This window comes from Oryzias latipes, chromosome 4 (assembly GCF_053564925.1).
Source record: "Oryzias latipes strain Hd-rR chromosome 4, Olatipes_Hd-rR_3.1".
Classification (NCBI taxonomy): domain Eukaryota; kingdom Metazoa; phylum Chordata; class Actinopteri; order Beloniformes; family Adrianichthyidae; genus Oryzias; species Oryzias latipes.
Genome location: NC_136240.1, coordinates 13,050,755 through 13,069,750, shown reverse-complemented (window position 1 = coordinate 13,069,750; position 18,996 = coordinate 13,050,755).

The following is an 18,996-nucleotide window of genomic DNA, read 5'->3' as shown; positions in this document are numbered from 1 at the left end:
ACACGACTGGAAACAAATCCAGGTGATTGTATGAACGGTTTCTAAGGACTGTGCGGCATTTCTGCTTTGAAAAGCTCACACATCGCCCCAAAGCCGCTGTGTGTGCTGGCGGTCCGAGCTCTGCTCGAGCAGCTTGCTAACCCAGAGCGGCGGGACGGATTGCAGTCCGAAGTCTCCCACACATAACAAAACAACGAAACGCACACGCAATAAAGCATCCTCCCTTCTCCTCAAACACAAAGTTATAAGTCCGGCTGCTCTGCTCAGAGACACGGTTCGCTCGGTCCACCAGCACCCGAGCCCGGACCGCGCAGGGTCCAGACGTCACAGGGCATGAAGCGCTCCTCCCCGCCACCCCCTTTGCGAGGGGTGTAAGAGAAGGGAGAGGCGAGGAGCCAGCGGGGCGAGGGCGGGGCGAGGGCGGGGCGAGGGCGGGGCGGAGCGGCGCTCCGTGCTTTGCACTGGGCGTCTGCAGAGCTGCCGGTCGGTCCTGTTTGAGCTCCAAAGCTTTCTCTGGAGCGAAACATCGGTCTATGCATGATGTTAAACCAGAGCAGTAGTGACACACGATCGGAATAAACTGTTTACATGCACAACGATCGGACCAACAATCGGCATAACCCACCTATCTCGATCGGAAAGAAATTTTGATCCGAACGAGTCTGATCGGGGCAGACTATTTCAAACAGCGTGTTTACATGACACATTTTGTCCATGTAAACACAGCTATAGTGATTACCATTTAGAATCTAATGGGTGATGTCCACGATTAATGTTCCAGTGTAATGCCACTAAGCTTGGTAAGAAGAAAGCAATTGTTGGAACAATTATTAGAAAATTGAAGAAAATCAAGATCAGAGACAGTCTCCCTGCACCCGGGGCTCCATGCAAGACCCCACTAATGATATTAGAATGGTGAATAGACAGCCCAGAACTACACAGAGGAACTTGTCAATGACCTGAAGAAAGCTGGGATTACAATAACAGAGGTTACTATAGTAACATACTAACATATCATAGATTTAAATCCTGCAAAGCTTCAAATGCCCCACTACTTAAGCCAGTACATGTCCAGGCCTGTCTAAAGTTTACCAGAGACCATCTGGATGATCCAAAAGAGGATAGGAAGACTATTATGTAGTCAAATGAGACCAACATAGAATTTTTGTTTAATTATTTTTTAATGCCACCAACCGTGTTTGGAGGGGAAGAATTCTGCATCGCAACCCAGGAACATAATAATCACTATAAAACGTGGAGAATGAAGCATCATGCTTTGGGACTGCTTCAATGCAAAGGTGACGGGACAGCAGATATATGTTAGGAAAAGGATGAATGTGGCCGTGTGTTCTAATTTTATTCTATTTTGGGAAAATCAACTTTTTTCATAAGTGAGAAGATTGTGGATGACAAATGGCTGGATCTCCAAGCATGACAAGGGTTCTAAACATATAGCCAGGACAAAGGAGTGGCTAAATAAAAAAAAAAGATTTCAAGGCTCTGGAGTGGTCTAGTCAGACTCTAGACCTCAGGCAAATAGATAATCTGTGGAGAGAGTTGAAAGTCTGTGTTTTCCCAGCATCAGTCACAAAACATAAAAACTCTAGAGAAGGTCTGCATGGAAGAATGGTCCAAAATAGCAGCTACCTGAAAACCTACAGGAAACATTTGACCGCTGGCATTGACATCAGGGTTATCAAAAAGAGCTTTAGTCATTTATGGAGTCCTATACTGTTCATAATTAAATAAATAAATATTTAATTAAATAAATAAATGTGGCCTCATGAAAATACTCAATCAACCAATAAATCTCTCATAAATATATAAAAAGATCATGAAATTGTGAAAAAACCTGCACACTGATTTTATATAAGCCATTATATTATTCAATATATTTCATTTTGCTTTAAAAACCTGTTCATTATTTCAAAACAGCATTTTAAAATATTCATTTTTAATCATGTGGAATATTATTATAATTCTATCTTTTTTCAGAAGCTCGTATTTCAAAATCAATATTTTCCAAAGTAGCTTTGTTTTTATTTCATGTTGCTGTTTTTCACAATAGCTTATTTATTTCATAAAGAGCTTTTTCAGGAGAATGGGTCTATCTGTCAATCAGTGAAAGTGGGCGGGGTCTAAACGCTCATTGGCTTATCCATGGAAATCGACTCTTATTCCTCGATACCCGCTCAGCGGTGTGCCAGTCAGAGAGATGACATATTTCAGTGATATCTGCACGGCTTTATAGACATTAGAGATCAAATAGAGTCAAACAATCTGTCTGCTGAAGAAGATGCAAACATCGACAACTCTGTTTTTGTAGTCTGAGGGTTTGTGTGGACCAAACCACAGAGGAGCTCCGGTCGTCCACGTCTATAAGTCCCCGTTGAAACACTCCTCATTCTTACGCCATTCACTCAGAGCTCACATCCGGCGAGCCGGCGGACCGACAGAGTCAGACCAGGAGCTGCGCAAAGCTGAACAAGCCTGCTGAGGCGTCCTGAACCTTATGCTATTTTTCTATTTTCAATGAGACAATGATTATAATCAGGTCCTCTGATTTTATTTTTCCCTCCCTTCAAAATGTTGAACCTTTCCTGCGATGACGTTTCTGACCGTGGTCGTAAAACGCAGCGGAAATCCGGGATTTATTGAGTTCTGCAGCCAGGGCTTACTCCAAGAATCAGGCTCTGTGCTTTGGAGGAAACGTTTTTTTATTATTACTTTTCCAGGGGACAGGGCAACAGACCCTTAACTTGCGCTCACACATACACTCTCGCGCTGCCTGGGCGCTCTGATTCACACGTAATTTAAGACTGCGCTGAGCTGAAGCAGAGACTCTCTGGGATGATCTCATGAACTCAAACCTGGAAACATTGTTATCATGTGGAACTATTCAAAATAAATAAACCTGATCTTTTAACACTCCATGTACATTGTGCATCCATGCATTTTTACTGAGATAAGCGCAAGCAACCGCTCCATGTGGCTATCAGGCTAAAAACATTAGCTGGTAGCTCCTCCCACACGCGGCATGTTGCGTTCATGGAACTCCAGTTCATAGAAGTTTTGTGGAACTCCAACAACCACTCAGCCTAACTTATACCACTACTATATGTTAATGAGAAGATGAAAATTGCCGAACCGACCACAAAAACACCTGAATTATGCACACTCGCCCAAAGCCACTTTTATCCGCAAATTCAGAACAAAAACTGCCCAATTTCGTGTAACACTGTGGATGTGTTGAGGTGCATAATCCCCCTAGTGTTGAGGAGTGTGCATTGCGCCGTCACGTTTGGTGAAGCATCTTCGATCGATGTAGTCAGGGTGCTGCTGCTCATGTCTGAGTAAAGGAGTAGCCAATCACAAAGTGTCGCCACCTTGTCTAGTTTGATTGACAGATAGACCCATTCTCCTGAAAAAGCTCTTCATGAAATAAATACGCCATTGTGAAAAACAGCAACATGAAATAAAAACAAAGCTACTTTGGAAAATATTGATTTTGAAATACGAGGTTCTGAAAAAAGACAGAATTATAATAATATTCCAAATGATTAAAAATGAATATTTTAAAATGCTGTTTCAAAATAATGAACAGGTTTTTAAAGCAAAATGAAATATATTGAATAATATAATGGCTTATATAAAATCAGTGTGCAGGTTTTTCACAATGTCATGATCTTTTTATATATTTATAAGAGATTTATTGGTTGATTGTGTATTTTCATGAGGCAACATTTATTTATTTAATTAAATATTTATTTATTTAATTATGAACAGTATAGGACTCCATAGTCATTGGCCAAATGCATTTGCACCATTATACAAATAAATTCTCTATAATATCATTCAATGTGATTTTTAGTTTCATTCTTTGACTTACAACTGAAGTGTACTCATCACGAACATTACAGATCTGTCGTTTTAAGCCAGATAGTTTGCAGAAACATGTTTATTCCTTTATCTTTTCTTTTATTTATTTTCCAATAAGTATACGGCTAAATATTTCAATTACGTTTGATATTTCAATTTATATTTTTTATTTTTGTTTGTTTCTTGCTTTGATGGCTTAAAATCAACCAGTTTCAATTCTAACATTGAGGACTCTTTCCTATTCTCCTCTCAGTGTTGTTCTAGACTTCCATCTCGACTGACTACACACACCCCCAACACCCCACCTTTAAACCTGTCATAAAACCCAACAAAACATGGGAGACTGACACTCATCCTGATGGAGTCCACCCCAATGCTGCACACTTCAACTGCATCCCACATTTGTAGACAATGTTACACAAAGGACAGGCGCACAAGACACGGCATTCCCACCAAAGAGCAGCTCTCCCACACCAGATCTCTTCCACAGCTCCTTGTCCCAGCATACATCCTGCAAAGAAAGCAAGCCAAGTCAGACACAAAGACTATAAAAAGCTTGCCAGCAGGAGCACACATGCATAGTTTTGTTTTATTATTTATTTTTTCATTTTTTTAAATCAGATGGAATATATTTGAACGCAAGAAGCTAGAGCAGGGGTGGTGAACAAGTTTGACACCAAGAGCCGAATCTTTTCACTGTGAGAGTCAAAGAGCCACACCACACACTGACCTGCCAAGACGCACACACACAAACACGCAATTAAAGCCATATCATTTTCCATAACACACTCCTCTCCCTACAATACAACAGCAAGTATTGCACTTGTGTTTATTTCAAGGAAATTTTCCACCCTCAATACACACATCAAATGCAGCTTAGCCAGAGTTAACACAGCGACTACCTTGGAGGTCAGATATCCCCTCCACACACACAGGCACCTCTCTCTCATCTCACACACACACACACACTCTATCTCTCTATCTCCCTCTTTTCTCTGCCTCTCTCTGACACACACAACTACTCAGTGACGTGCAGTGAGTTGGTTGGTGAGATACTGACTCCTCTGAAGTCAGATTTACGATTATAAAACTGAATATTTCACCATTTATCCAACAGTATTTAACAGGCAATTTTTTATATCTCATCAACATTCCACTTTTAATGACACTAACACCAACAAATACACAAACACCTGGACAGAGCATCCTTCTGGTGTCTAAGTCATTCATAATCACAATAAACACATTAAATACATTACATTTCAGTTGTGTGTAGGATACATTTAATTTTAACCTTCAGTAAAAATGTTTTCCTTTTATAAGTTTTCGTTTTTATTTAAAAACTAATGATTTACTTTTGCATGAAAAACTGATAATTAATGGAATATTAAAATATTAACACAAGCATGCTCATTCAGGTGTGTTTTCCAAACGACATCTCAGAATTTCTTACCTTGCTGGAGTGATGGGATGATGATCTCAGTGGGATTTCTGACATCTCTTGTTTCTAGTAATCCTCTGCTAATCAGGTTTATATTCAGTTGTAGCCACTCTGAGCAGTTCCTTTATGTGAGTGTTGCTCAGAACGGACCGATGCCCTGATTTCACGTGTTTCAAGGTAATAAATAGAGACTGGCAGACATATATTGAGGAGAACGTCGACGGCAGATTGAGAATGGCTCTTTTACACACTGGTGTTTTTCTGTTGGCACAGTTCTCCAAAACGTAACAGGCCTTCTTTCAAAGAGATTTCAGCTCAATCATCTCCAGGTCGCTCGCTGCCTCATCAGTGAGAGGCGGGGATCTCAGGCAGTCAATCTCTGCATTAAAAGGGTCTATAAGAAAAGTGATCTGCGGTCGTTTCTGATGCTGGTCCTCAAACCGCAACGTAAAGTTTCCGTCCAGTTGCGGAAGCATTTGGATTTATTCATTTGGATTGCAGCTTTCTGCTGTGAGATCCGCAAAGAACGAAAGTGGGATGATGGCCGTTTTGAATGTGCACTTTGAAATGCTTCAACTTGTTAATAAAGGAGACAATTTGTATCAGATCAAAAAGAGTTTTTAATTTTCTCCGGGATACTTTTTGTTCTTTTCTGTCATGAACAATGTTACTGCTTCTAAAAGCTCATAATAATAAACATAATGACTTGCCATTATGTTCTGTAAATAAGTGAGAATCTTCCTGTTCTTCCAGAAACGTCCTGTGTTCATCTTTATACTCTGAATTTCGCCATTTTGACCATGAGGGCAACATTCTGCATGCACGTGAAATGTTTATTTATTTTTTCCGGCATTGGGCGTAACCCGCACAAATGATTGGCGGTCACTTATGTGTTCGCCACCCCTGAGCTAGATGAATAGAAAATCTTTTTTTTTTTTTTTTTTTAAGTTGGAATAAAATTAATTAATAAATTCTCTGTTTTTTCTAAGACAGTCTCCTTAAAAAAGCACTTAACTTCATATTCAGGAAGAAATTAACCAAGGACATGGTGGAAAAATCTAAAAATAAAAGTGACATCCAAAGACTAAAGAAGGAAATCAGAGGAGGAATTTGACTTCTGATCAATTTGCAGAACGCAAATTGTTGCACTTTCTGCAGAAAGCTTAGATCAGTTCTCAGGAGTATTACAGGAAGGTTTGTCAAAATCCACTGTTTGATCATTTTTAAAAAAAGAAATTGGTTATGTCTCTCCTGTGTAATTTGTCATATGGTTAAACTGTAATAGGATTGTGTATCTTTCCTTCTCACATGATTAGAGATACATCTTGGTTCACCAATCGATCATACACTACAATTATTTTATCTAAATAGATTAAATCCACAAATACATTAATTATTTGGCATTAAAAATGATAAATGAAAATGCCTTTTTATAGAGAAACTTCTTTTGTTTTCTCACAGACAAGTTTATTGTAATCAACAAAACAAAATGCATTTGGCATAACAGCTTCAAACATAAAAACCTGGAATTCTGGGGCTTTTAGACTATTCTCTGTGGTAAAAAAAAAAAAAAAGTGTCATTCAATGTGTTGTTTGCAGTGCTTGGACAATAAATGGGTAGAAGCCACTATCCAGGATGAAACATCCAAGATCCATGAATACATCAAGCTCAAGGCCCCAACTGACAGTGTGCTCAATGAATGTCTCAGGCAATGGAGAGCAGAGGATACAGTGCTGGAGGACAGATCCTCATGGGAGGACAAACCCCTGCATGGGATGTACCACCGGACCATAACTGAAGTGGCTGATATCAAGAAGTCCTACCAATGGCTAGAAAGGGCTGGCCTACAGAACAGCACCGAAGCGCTCATCCTGGCAGCCCAGGAACAAGCCCTGAGCACCAGAGCAATAGAGGCTCAGATCTACCACACCAGACAAGACCCAAGGTGTAGGCTGTGCAAAGAAGCGCCTGAAACAATCCAGCACATAACTGCAGGGTGTAAGATGCTGGCAGGGAAAGCATACATGGAGCGCCACAATCAAGTGGCTGGAATAATATACAGGAACATGTGTGCAGAATATGAACTGGAAACCCCAAGGTCAAAATGGGAAACACCTCCGAAGGTGGTAGAGAATGAGAAGGCAAAGATCCTGTGGGACTTCCAGATCCAGACTGATTGGATGGTAATGGCGAACCAAACAGACATTGTAGTGGTGGACAAAGAACAGAGGAAAGCCGTTGTGGTGGATGTGGCAGTGCCAAGCGATGGGAACATCAGGAAGAAGGAACATGAGAAACTGGAGAAATACCAGGGACTCAGAGAAGAACTGGAGAAAGCCTGGAAAGTGAAGGTGACAGTGGTGCCTGTGGTATTTGGAGCACTCGGGGCAGTAACCCCCAAGCTGGAGGAGTGGCTACAACAGATACCTGGAAAGACCTCAGACCTCTCAGTCCAGTAAAGCGCAGTGCTAGGAACAGCTAAGATATTGCGCAGGACCCTCAAGCTCCCAGGCCTCTGGTAGAGGACCCGAGCTTGTAGGAGAAACCACCCGCGGAGGGTGAGAGGGGCGTTTTTTTTATATATATATATATATATATATATATATATATATATAAAATGTTAAAGCTATTTTTCCTCTACCTAGAAAACATGTCCGACAAAGCATCTGCATCTTCACCATCCTGTTCTGTACTGGTTCTCCAATAGACCGAGCATGTTTTCTGCACAAACAACCCTAAACTTTCATCCACATCTCTAATGCAAACATTATCTTTGTAGATGACACAAGTGTATTACTGTAGGAGTGAGTCTTTGAATGGAAACTGTGTAAAATCTCATTATGCCAAATGCAAAGATATTTCTAAACAACCTGGTCACTGACTGGCTGGATTTTGGTCTTAATTGGTGCTCTGCATCTACAAATAGACAGAATGAACTAGGCAAATCTCTTTAAAGAGAGGAAAAAGTCTATGAAAATGAACTCCAGTTTGATTCAGTAAATCCTCTCTGCATCAGTAAACTGCACTACAATGAGTGGCTTAAAAGGTCAATAGGTCAAAGAGACGACAGCAAATGTCAACAGAGCTCTTCCGAGAAAAACAAAGCAAAGATATGTACTGCTTCAGGGTGTTTTTTCTCACCCATCCTAAGGATGGTGCTAACATTCATAAAGCATACCATTTTATTTCTCTTGAGAGGAAACATTTAGGTTTTAAAAACCACCAAAACAATCTCTTGCTTATGGAAGAAAAACAAATTGATGAAGGCACCATCTGGGCATGTTCTCAGAGGCTGCTCAAGCCTTCCACTCAGATGAACAGGACATGCAAGTCACACCAATCTTAGAAAGCTTGGTAGAAACTCTATATAGATGATTTTTTTATATTTTTCGCAAGGAGTTCTTTTTCAGCGCTCTAACTTTCCAAACATAAGCCCAAGCTGTCATTGTAAAAAGTTTTTTTTTCTTTTAACCGAACTCTTCTATCTGGTGCAACTCATCCCCTGAGGATTACATGTGCGAAGAAGTTTAAGATTCCTGTGCATGAACAGAGGAATCTCTGAACGAAGCAAACTAAGGAAGCGCAATGAAGCTCAAGCTAAAAATAGAGGATAACTTTCAACCTTCACCTCAGAAGAACACAAGGCAAAAAAAAGGAGTGAAAGAAATTGCTCTTTTGATCAGATTGGACTTCAAAATTAGTAGCGGTAAAACTGAGCGTGTGCAGAAAATGAAGCATCCGCTGGGAAATGGCTTCTGTTTGAGGTTTCACTGCCGGGCTCATCCACTATAATCAAAAGTGTATTTCATGTAACAAGGAGTCTGCTGCGCGCATGGACGCATGAGAACACAGTAAAAATGTGGAAAATGTTTGAACACGTACTTAATCATGAATGTAAAAAAACCCTAAGCTTATCATAGTTTAGCCAAATTAATGAGGTGGTTTATTTCCACGTCCTGCTGAACTTAATGGTTGTTTTTACACTTATTAAGCAAATATTTATTTCTTTTATTTTTTTTAATTGTTAAAAGTGACATCATGTCACTACATGTGTCATGGTTCCTCCGGGAGTCCTCTCCCCGCCCCCCTCCCCTCTCTGCTCTGCTTTCCAAATTGGACCCAGCTGTTGGCACTTACCTCATCACCTGCCAGCTCTTTTTAAGAGGATCCTTCACCAGCATTCTTCTCCAGTTCATTGCCCCTCCATGGTGCTTTACCTGGTCTCAAGTCTAGTTTGCTGGTTCTCGCTTTCTATGCTTCGTAGGGATGGGAATAGAAGCCCCATGAAGCTTCCCTTGGGGTTCATGTAATTGTGACGGAAAAATGAACCAACCATTCAGGGCTTTGAAACCACACAGAACAGCGGCATCTGGTGGTGGACTGGATGTATATTGACATGTGCTTCAACTAAGCTCCTTGTAACACTTCAATATGGAAATGATGATGAAAAAACGTAAAACAAAACAATGTTGTTGATGATGATTAAACAAAAAACATAAAACAACACGTGACGTTTTCTGTCAGAAGTGCTTGACTCACCAAAATTCACATCACAAGAAGAAAATGAACGCAAAGCAAAAAATAAATAATAGTAACACACTGGTATGAACCCAGGATCTCTGCATGCAAACCCCATCGACTTTTCCACTTTGCCATCATAAATTGATTGAAGTATTTTCTTTATACACAGTGTTCATAGTGCATTGTTTTATTAGGAGAAATCGAGTTGAAGCGATCCAGAGCCACCGTACGTTTTTTACCAGGAGTCATGGTAAAGTGACGCTGATTCCGATACAGTGGAAACAATAGTGGTCGGGAAAGGTTCTGGATTCATTTCGTGTTTCTAGAGAATAGCGTGCCCAACTGTTCGAACACAAGTGACATCTGAAACGTGGTTCGACCAAACATACATTTGCCGCTTCATACGTCATCAACCACGTGATCTGCGCTTGTGGACACACACCCCGAAACATTGTGCCGAACCGCTCTGCTTCATGAAGGTGAAACACGCGCCGAAGCGTTGTGTCAAACGGGCCATCCCTAATGTTCTGTATTAACGTCAACTTCTCCACCTCGTCTACAGGACAGTTTCCACGAGTGTCAACCTGGGTCATACCTCCACACAAGCAGAAAGAGTTTCACCAAAGATCCAAAGACCTTAGCCATGCCACCAGTCCAAGCCACGCCACGACTTCAAACCACACCACGACTCCACTCAACGCCTCGGGTATTTTCTATGCCACGCTTCTGCTCCCAGCCGCTTCACCAGAATAACATTTATCATCCACACTCACCCACTAGTCCTTGTCCAGAACAATAAATCTGTTAATTATCCATACCATTCTCCTGTGGTCCTTCTGGGTTCCAGCATCTCGGTCTGCTCAGTCAAGCTGATCATGACAGAATGAACTGGCCAAACTCCAGACCCAGCTGACCCAAAAGGTCTCCGCTTCACAGTTTCCCAGCAGGGAGTCATCATGGGTCGCCAATGCACTAGCTCAGATGGGCTCAGCACAACAAGACCTTTTTTTGCTGTATTGACGGGATATCGCAAGCCCCGATGGACTTAACAGGACATTTCTCCGCTAATCTCACAACTACAGCTTCACTTCTGCCACTTCACAATTCGCGATTAAATTTCCCAAAGCCCAAACACGACAGACAAATAAATCTCTGACAGGATTTGGATTGCTGTAGAAAACTAATTTTATTTACTTCATTTATTGATCTGCAGGCCTACCTAGACTTTAAAGTGTTTTTGAAAAATGGAAAAACATTTTTTTGAAAGAAATAAAGCATTTCTTTAAAAATGTTTCAACAGTTTTTGTTTTGGTTCTGTGGAGGCTTTTTTTTAGGTAGAAAACTGCATTTTTTTATTTCCCTATTATTTCCAGCATAGCAAGTAGCTGGCTGATGGAACAGACATTGTTGGGCCTTTTTGAAAAAGGTAGGACACGAACCACACAGTTGTCAATGCAGTAAAGTAGGGTAACTACAGGAGTAATGACTCTGGTTGACACTGGCTCATAGGCAAGGATGTCTGTCAAAGTTCCCAGCAGCTCCCATCCTGCCTTTGCTGTTGAGATAAGGAACCAAACTAGACTGTGATAGCAGAAGCATTTCAACACGATATGTTTCACTTCAATTTATTGCGCATCACAAGCCACTAAAAGGACGTTGTGATAGTTTTAAACTCTGGAACAGATGTGACACCAAGCAAGCTGGTGAAATAACAGAGTTGGAAAGACAGCTCGTCTGCAGCAAACATAAAACACAGCTGCATTAGTTCAAGCCATGTCTTTATTATTTCAAGGTTTTCTCCTGCTGCACAGCATCCTCCATGGGTTTTTATCATGATCAAACAGTGACAAAGTGAAGTGCACATAAGAAAGACTGACTTTACCCCGTAATTGATTCAATTTTTTGGATGAAAGTTATAATTTCACACTCTTTTTTTTAAATTTTACAACAGTTCAAGTTCGATTTAAAAAGCCAAGAGTTGTACTTGTCTAACTTTTCTTCCATCCATCTTTTGTTCTAAAGCATAAAAAAAACACTTGCTAAGGGAAAATGATTCATACTTTAATGCAATTCATTGGAAAATGGTTCATCATTGATTAAAACGATCAATATTAGCAAAAAGGCTTACAAAAGAAGAACAACGAACCAAGGGGGTTCTCTTTGACACATCTATGAGTTAAACTGACTTAGCAATCAGGTTATCCTTCATCTTATGCTTCATACAGCTCTTCCCTCATATGTAATTTCCAGATTTACCGTAATTGCAAGTTCAACAATCGGATATCACATAAAGTGTGAAAGTGGAAATCCTCCTGGAGTTATTTCCATTTTACAAAGCACATTTTATTCTGCAGTGAACACCCTTAGGAACCACAAAGGTTAATATTCATTTCCCTAAGATTTTAAGAAGTCAAAGCCACTAATTAACACCCTTCAGGAATTATTAATACTGTTTCATCTTAGGTTGTGGCTTCTGAAAGACAGTGGTGATCCCTGGAATAGGTCAATGTCAATCTTTAAATAAATTTCACCCCAAAACAAAGATGATGTATGAAGGAATGTAGGAGTTTTACAGTTTTCGAAAATAGAAATCCATGTAGTAGCATATAAACTGTAATATTTAAGCATAATAAATGAAAGATGCTTAAAGACCTGTTCAGATCATCCTTTCCAAAAGGTCAACTCATTTTTGCTGTTTTAAGCCAAATAAAAAAAAAAAAGGGGGATGTTATTTTGGGACATAGTTTCTGCAGAGCAGCAGGAGTTCATTATAAATTCGCTCCTGAGTTGTGGGTGGGACAGTTGGCATGCAGTTAGACTGTCATTCATCTGTTTGCACACTCTCGCTAGCTTACAACCCCTCACATCCCCCAACATATCATCAGCAGTTGAACAAAAATGGCAAGCAATATTGGAGCTATCCAGCTGTAGCTTTGAACCAGACGCCAGCTCAGTCGAGTAAAATGAAGGCATACATGGATCTATTTGTCCAAAAGTGAATACTTTGGAATGGAGCAGACCAGTTAGCTTGTAGCTTGCCATTGTGGCTTCTACATCACAGCTACAAGCTTTTTTCAATGCCACTTTTTGTCTATTCACCACAATTTGAATAAAGACATAGAAATGCAATTTTTTTAATTAAAAAAAAAAAGTTATATAGGTCCTCCATCATCAGAAAAATGCCACAAGAACAGGTTAAAAACACCAAAAATACATTTTTTTATAAATCACAGTAGGTAGTAGACAAGGTGTAAACACCTGTGGGCTTTCAGATGTGTCTTTATTTTTTGAGTGAAATTAAATTTAAAAGCACACAGCAGGCTAACTTTAGGTAAAGAGTTATTTCCAAATTGCTACTTTGATTGGTTGTAAACATATTTTTCTTATGTTGTCATGAAGCATAATTTTCTGTAAAGAAGCTCATTTTTTATAGCATGTCTTAGAATTACAGTTCACTTACAGTTTCCTTTTCATTAAACTAAGAATGGCATGCATGTGATGAGCTTCTGTTTCAATCTAATTTGGTTATCTTTCAACAATCTCATTAGTGCTCCGTGATCACTGCTAACTGGTGCTTGACCTATGATTGTACTTCTGCTCTATCAGTTTAAATGAAGTTTACTGGCCTGTGTGACCTTGCATACATTTTGAACTCTATTCAATGACCACATACAGACACTGTGCACACCAGCTTATGTTAGTGTAATGGCTTGTCTGAAAGCTGTTCTGTCTTGTTCTAAAAGCTTCCACTCACTGTTTTCAACACGCAGTGTCAGCATACTCCCTTATGTTTGTGGTTGGAGAGAATTTGAGACACTTTTTATTGTTGGACAACTCTAAAAACAATGGCAATTTATAGCCTTATTATTCATGTGTTTTGAATAAAGCCACCAAAACCATATTTATTGTTAATAATTCAGTTTGAATTAGTAACATTTAGGCCAAATCTGATTTGAGAAATTAGTGCATGCATTTTTTTCCTCTGTATTTTTTTCTACTGCCAAAGTAAAATTTGCCAAATTTCCAAACCTCCTGATACATAAATTACGTGTTTTAAACGTCAATGTGTCTTCCCCAATAATTTGAACTCTGCAGCTTTAGACGAAGATTTCTTGAGTCTGTTTTCCATTTGGATTTCCAAAACAGGGAAACTCTCCACTCATAGACTTTATGAGAACCTAAACAAGGAATACATCCTTCTCTGAGTCAATATGGGCTGCAGTGTTGTTGGGCGCCTATCATGTATTGACTTCTGTCTGAGTTAGGAGTTGGGTTTCCATTAGGGAAATCATTCAGGCTGAGGATGAAGCTCTCCCTTAGGCTTCTCTGCACACACATAGCCCTCAAGGCTGCTAATATCATAGCCCTTTAGATTACTTCCTTTTTTTGTTAAGCTCATCAAGAGCTTTTTTAAGCTATCCATTCACAATTTAATACTTTTCACGCTTGTGGATAATAAACGTGCACCTGCCATGTACTTAATAGTCCAAAAGGTCTAATCCAAGTCCCTTATTGGAGAGGCTGCTTTGAGTGTAGCTGTTATTTGTTTACTTACTTGCATCACATGAAAGACTTGCAGATCAAAGCAATTTTAGGTATTTTTTAGTTAAACACTTGCACAATGGGCAGTTTGTGCAAACCTTGTGCAGAAAATTTCAAAATAATTCAGAAATTATTGTTTAATTATTTTTTGGGGGGGTTCAATCAATGACAATTGTGTTTTCTGTGACCAATTTCCTATAATAAATGACATATACATCATATATACACACACACACACACATATACCCCCCCCCCCCCCCCCCCCCCACCGTCCCTCTCACCCTCCGCGGGTGGTTTCTCCTCCAAGCTCGGGTCCTCTACCAGAGGCCTGGGAGCTTGAGGGCCCTGCGCAGTATCTTAGCTGTCTTAGCACTGCGCTTTTCTGGACTGAGAGGTCTGAGGTCTTTCCAGGTATCTGTTGTAGCCACTCCTCCAGCTTGAGGGTTACTGCCCCGAGTGCTCCAATTACCACAGGCACCACTCTCCCCTTCACTTTCCAGGCTTTCTCCAGTTCAACTCTCTGAGTCCCTGGTATTTCTCCAGTTTCTCATGTTCCTTCTTCCTGATGTTCCCATCGCTTGGCACTGCCACATCCACCACAACGGCTTTCCTCTGTTCTTTATCCACCACTACAATGTCTGGTTGGTTTGCCATTACCATCCTATCAGTCTGGATCTGGAAGTCCCACAGCATCTTTGCCCACTCATTCTCTACCACCTTCGGAGGTATTTACCATTTTGACCTTGGGGTTTCCAGTCCATATTCTGCACACATGTTCCTGTATATTATTCCAGCCACTTGATTGTGGCGCTCCATGTATGCTTTACCTGCCAGCATCTTACATCCTGTAGTTATGTGCTGGATTGTTTCAGGCGCCTCTTTGCACAGCCTACACCTTGGGTCTTGTCTGGTGTGGTAGATCTGATCCTCTATTGCTCTGGTGCTCAGGGCTTGTTCCTGAGCTGCCAGGATGAGCACTTCAGTGCTATCCTGTAGGCCAGCCCTTTCTAGCCATTGGTAGGACTTCTTGATATCAGCCACTTCAGTTATGGTCCAGTGGTACATCCCATGCAGGGATTTGTCCTCCCATGACGATCTGTCCTCCAGCACTGTATCCTCTGCTCTCCATTGCCTGAGACATTCACTGAGCACACTGTCATTTGGGGCCTTGAGCTTGATGTACTCATGCATCTTGGATGTTTCATCCTGGATAGTGGCTTCTACGTCACTAGTCCTCGGCCTCCTTCCTTGCGGCTAGCATACAGACTCAGGGTGCTGGATTTGGGATTGAACCCTCCATGCATGGTGAGTATCTTTCGTGTTTTAACATCCGTGGTCTGTATCTCTTCCTTTGGCCATCTTATTATTCCTGCAGGGTATCTGATAACTGGCAGTGCATAGCTGTTTATTGCCCGGGTCTTATTTTTGCCATTGAGCTGGCCTCTCAGGACTTGCCTTACTCGTTGGAGGTATTTAGCTGTTGCAGCTTTCCTTGTTGCCTGCTCCAGGTTGCCATTTGCCTGCGGAATTCCAAGGTACTTGTAACTGTCCTCGATGTCTGCTATTGTTCCTTCTGGGAGTGAGACCCCTACTGTGTGGACTACCTTGCCTCTCTTTGTCACCTTCCGGCTGCATTTCTCGAGCCCAAATGACATCCCAATGTCAGTACTGTAGATCCTGGTAGTGTGGATCAGGGAGTCAATGTCACACTCGCTCTTAGCATATAGCTTGATGTCATCCATGTAGAGGAGGTGACTGATGTTGGCCCCATTTCTGAGTCGGTATCCATAGCCAGTCTTGGTGATTATTTGGCTGAGGGGGTTCAGACCTATGCAGAACAGCAGTGGGGACAGAGCATCACCTTGGTACATCCCACATTTGATGGACACTTGTGCGAGTGGCTTCCCATTGGCTTCAAGGGTGGTTTTCCACAGCTTCATTGAGTTTCATATGAAGGCTCTTAGAGTCCTGTTGATGTTGTACAGCTCCAAGCATTCAGTGATCCATGTGTGTGGCATTGAGTCATAGGGCTTCTTGTAATCAATCCAGGCTGTGCACAGGTTGGTGTGTCGTGACTTACAGTCTTGAGCGACTGTTCTGTCAAACAGGAGTTGGTGTTTGGCTCCTCTGGAGTCTCTACCAATGCCCTTCTGTGTGTTACTCATGAATTGATCCATGTGCCTATTTATCTTGGTTGCAAAGATGCCTGACATGAGCTTCCAAGTTGTGGAGAGACAGGTAATTGGCCGGTAGTTGGATGGGACTCCACCCTTTGAGGGATCCTTCTGGATCAGGATCGTTCGCCCTTCCGTTAGCCATTCAGGGTGAGTCCCATCTCTTAGCAGCTGGTTCATTTGTGCTGCCAGGCGCTCGTGGAGTGCGGTAAGCTTCTTTAGCCAGTAGGCATGTATCATGTCAGGGCCCGGTGCTGTCCAGTTCTTCATACCTGAGACTCTTTCTTGATAAGATAAAAATTTAGTTTTTATTTATTCAAATCATGTTGAATCAGAGGCAGACGAAATGGGCTATAAGCTAGCAAAAAATGAGTGTTGACAAAGGAATGATGGGAAATGGAGGTAGGTTTACTCCACACCAACAGTTCTGCCCACAACACATTTTCAATGAACTGCTGCTGCTAAACTACATCCTAGATGATGGCTTTTATTTAGAAAAGACCACTGGAAACTCTTTTAAAAACAATCAAAAGCTGATCATAGTGGGACGGCCGTGGTGCAGCGGTAGGGCGGTCAACTTATGATCGTAAGATTGCAGGTTCGATTTCCGCCTTGCACACCCAAGAGTCCAAGTGTCATTGGGCAAGACACTGAACCCCACATTGCCTCTGGTGGTAGGCAGGCGCCTGTGTTTGGCAGCGGAGCCGCCACCAGTGAGTGAATGTGTGTTTGACTGGGTGAATGGGTCTGTGACTGTAAAGCACTTTGTCCTTGTAGGAAGAAAGGCGCTATATGAGTATACACCATTTACCAATTACTTTAAAAATATGGTTCAGCCCGTAAAACTTGAATGAAATATTAATAATTGATGCCCTTTTTATACACCAAACTCACAATTTATGAGAACATTTCCTGTTTCCTGTGGCTATCAATGCTGATGTGTACAATGCTCTGGTTTGGAAACTTAGATGGTGAGTAAGATTATGATTAAAACCAATCGGCAACCTGAGAATTAAACAAAATGTGGAATTTGAATAATTTGTTTCCCTGGGTGTGTGCATGTGTCCGGCTAGTGCTGGTTGAGGCTAGTGTTCAGGGGCTGTCCTGCAACCTGTGACGCTACTTCGTCACACACCCCTGCACCCACTGCTCCATGTTGATTATGTTTGTTCAAAAATCAATTGAATATTATTCTTTTAATATCTACACTTAACCTGAAAATTTGGATTTTACTTCAGAAAAACTTTAAATCAAAATGTATTGACTCGCTTATCTTACTTGGTTGCATTTATGAAGTTTTGCACAAGATTTGTTTTATAGAAGCAATCCAGCTTACGTAAAGCCATTAAAAAAATTATACAGAGCAAAAGATCAAGACCTCATCACTCATACAAGGGTGTTCCCTAGTTCTTGCACAGTTACACAGCATTGTGAGCAGCGACTGAATAACCTTTGGAGTTCGGCTGCGGAAGTGCATTTGTTGCTGCCTCCCTTTCTCCAAGCATGTATCTGCAGAAGCACAAACACACACCTATAGCTCCTGACAGCAAACACCTCTCTCTTAGAAGTTCTTGCTTTGCTTCCATTATTTTGTTTGATCCAGATGCCCACACAGTTTCTATAGCAACACTAAAAAAAAAAGACATCTCTGACTGGGGCGTTGCCTGATAGCAGTCAAGGCAGAAAGGCAGCTGAGGATCTGACACTCCAGCCCTACCATGTGAACCATCTCTGGACAATTGAAAATATGAGCAGCATTTACACAGCACCACAAATTCTATTATTTTACTGACCCATAGCTACTCTGAGCTGTTGTGACGAGGTTTAATGTAAGTGGACATGTGTGGCTGTAGATATTTCCTGGGTCATCCATTGACAAACTCAGAATCTTGTTGTGTAAAGCTGTATGTAGCCTTTGTCCTTATGTGCTGGATGTCTGTGTGTGTGTGTGTGTGTGGGGGGGGGGGGGTGCTGTTCTTGTCTGTGTCCACCTGTGGAGCACTCAAAGAAGAGGCTTTAAAAGATTTCCTCTGACCCCACTGAGTAATAACTTCTCACTGTGTGTCTGAAAAGAGTGGCTTTATATTTGCCCGACAGCCTTTCTTTTATTCCCTCCCTCTCTCTCCCCCCTTTCTCTTTTGCGTCTTAGGGGTTTAGATTGCATGTTCCCCTCCTTCATTTATTTATTATTTTCCTATAAAAGCACAAACGGAATATTTAAAAAAATGCTTCAGTGTAACCTGGTATCAAACCTGTTTTTTATTATACACATGGAAACTGGAAACAGTGTGATGGCACAGATTTGATGTGAAAGGTCAGTTCCAACATTCCCAAATTAAAACAGGAACTGTTTCTAACTGATTACAAATAATAATAATTAATTAATACATTCATTAATTTAAAAAAAAAGAAATCAGTCAATCAAAACAAAAATCAAG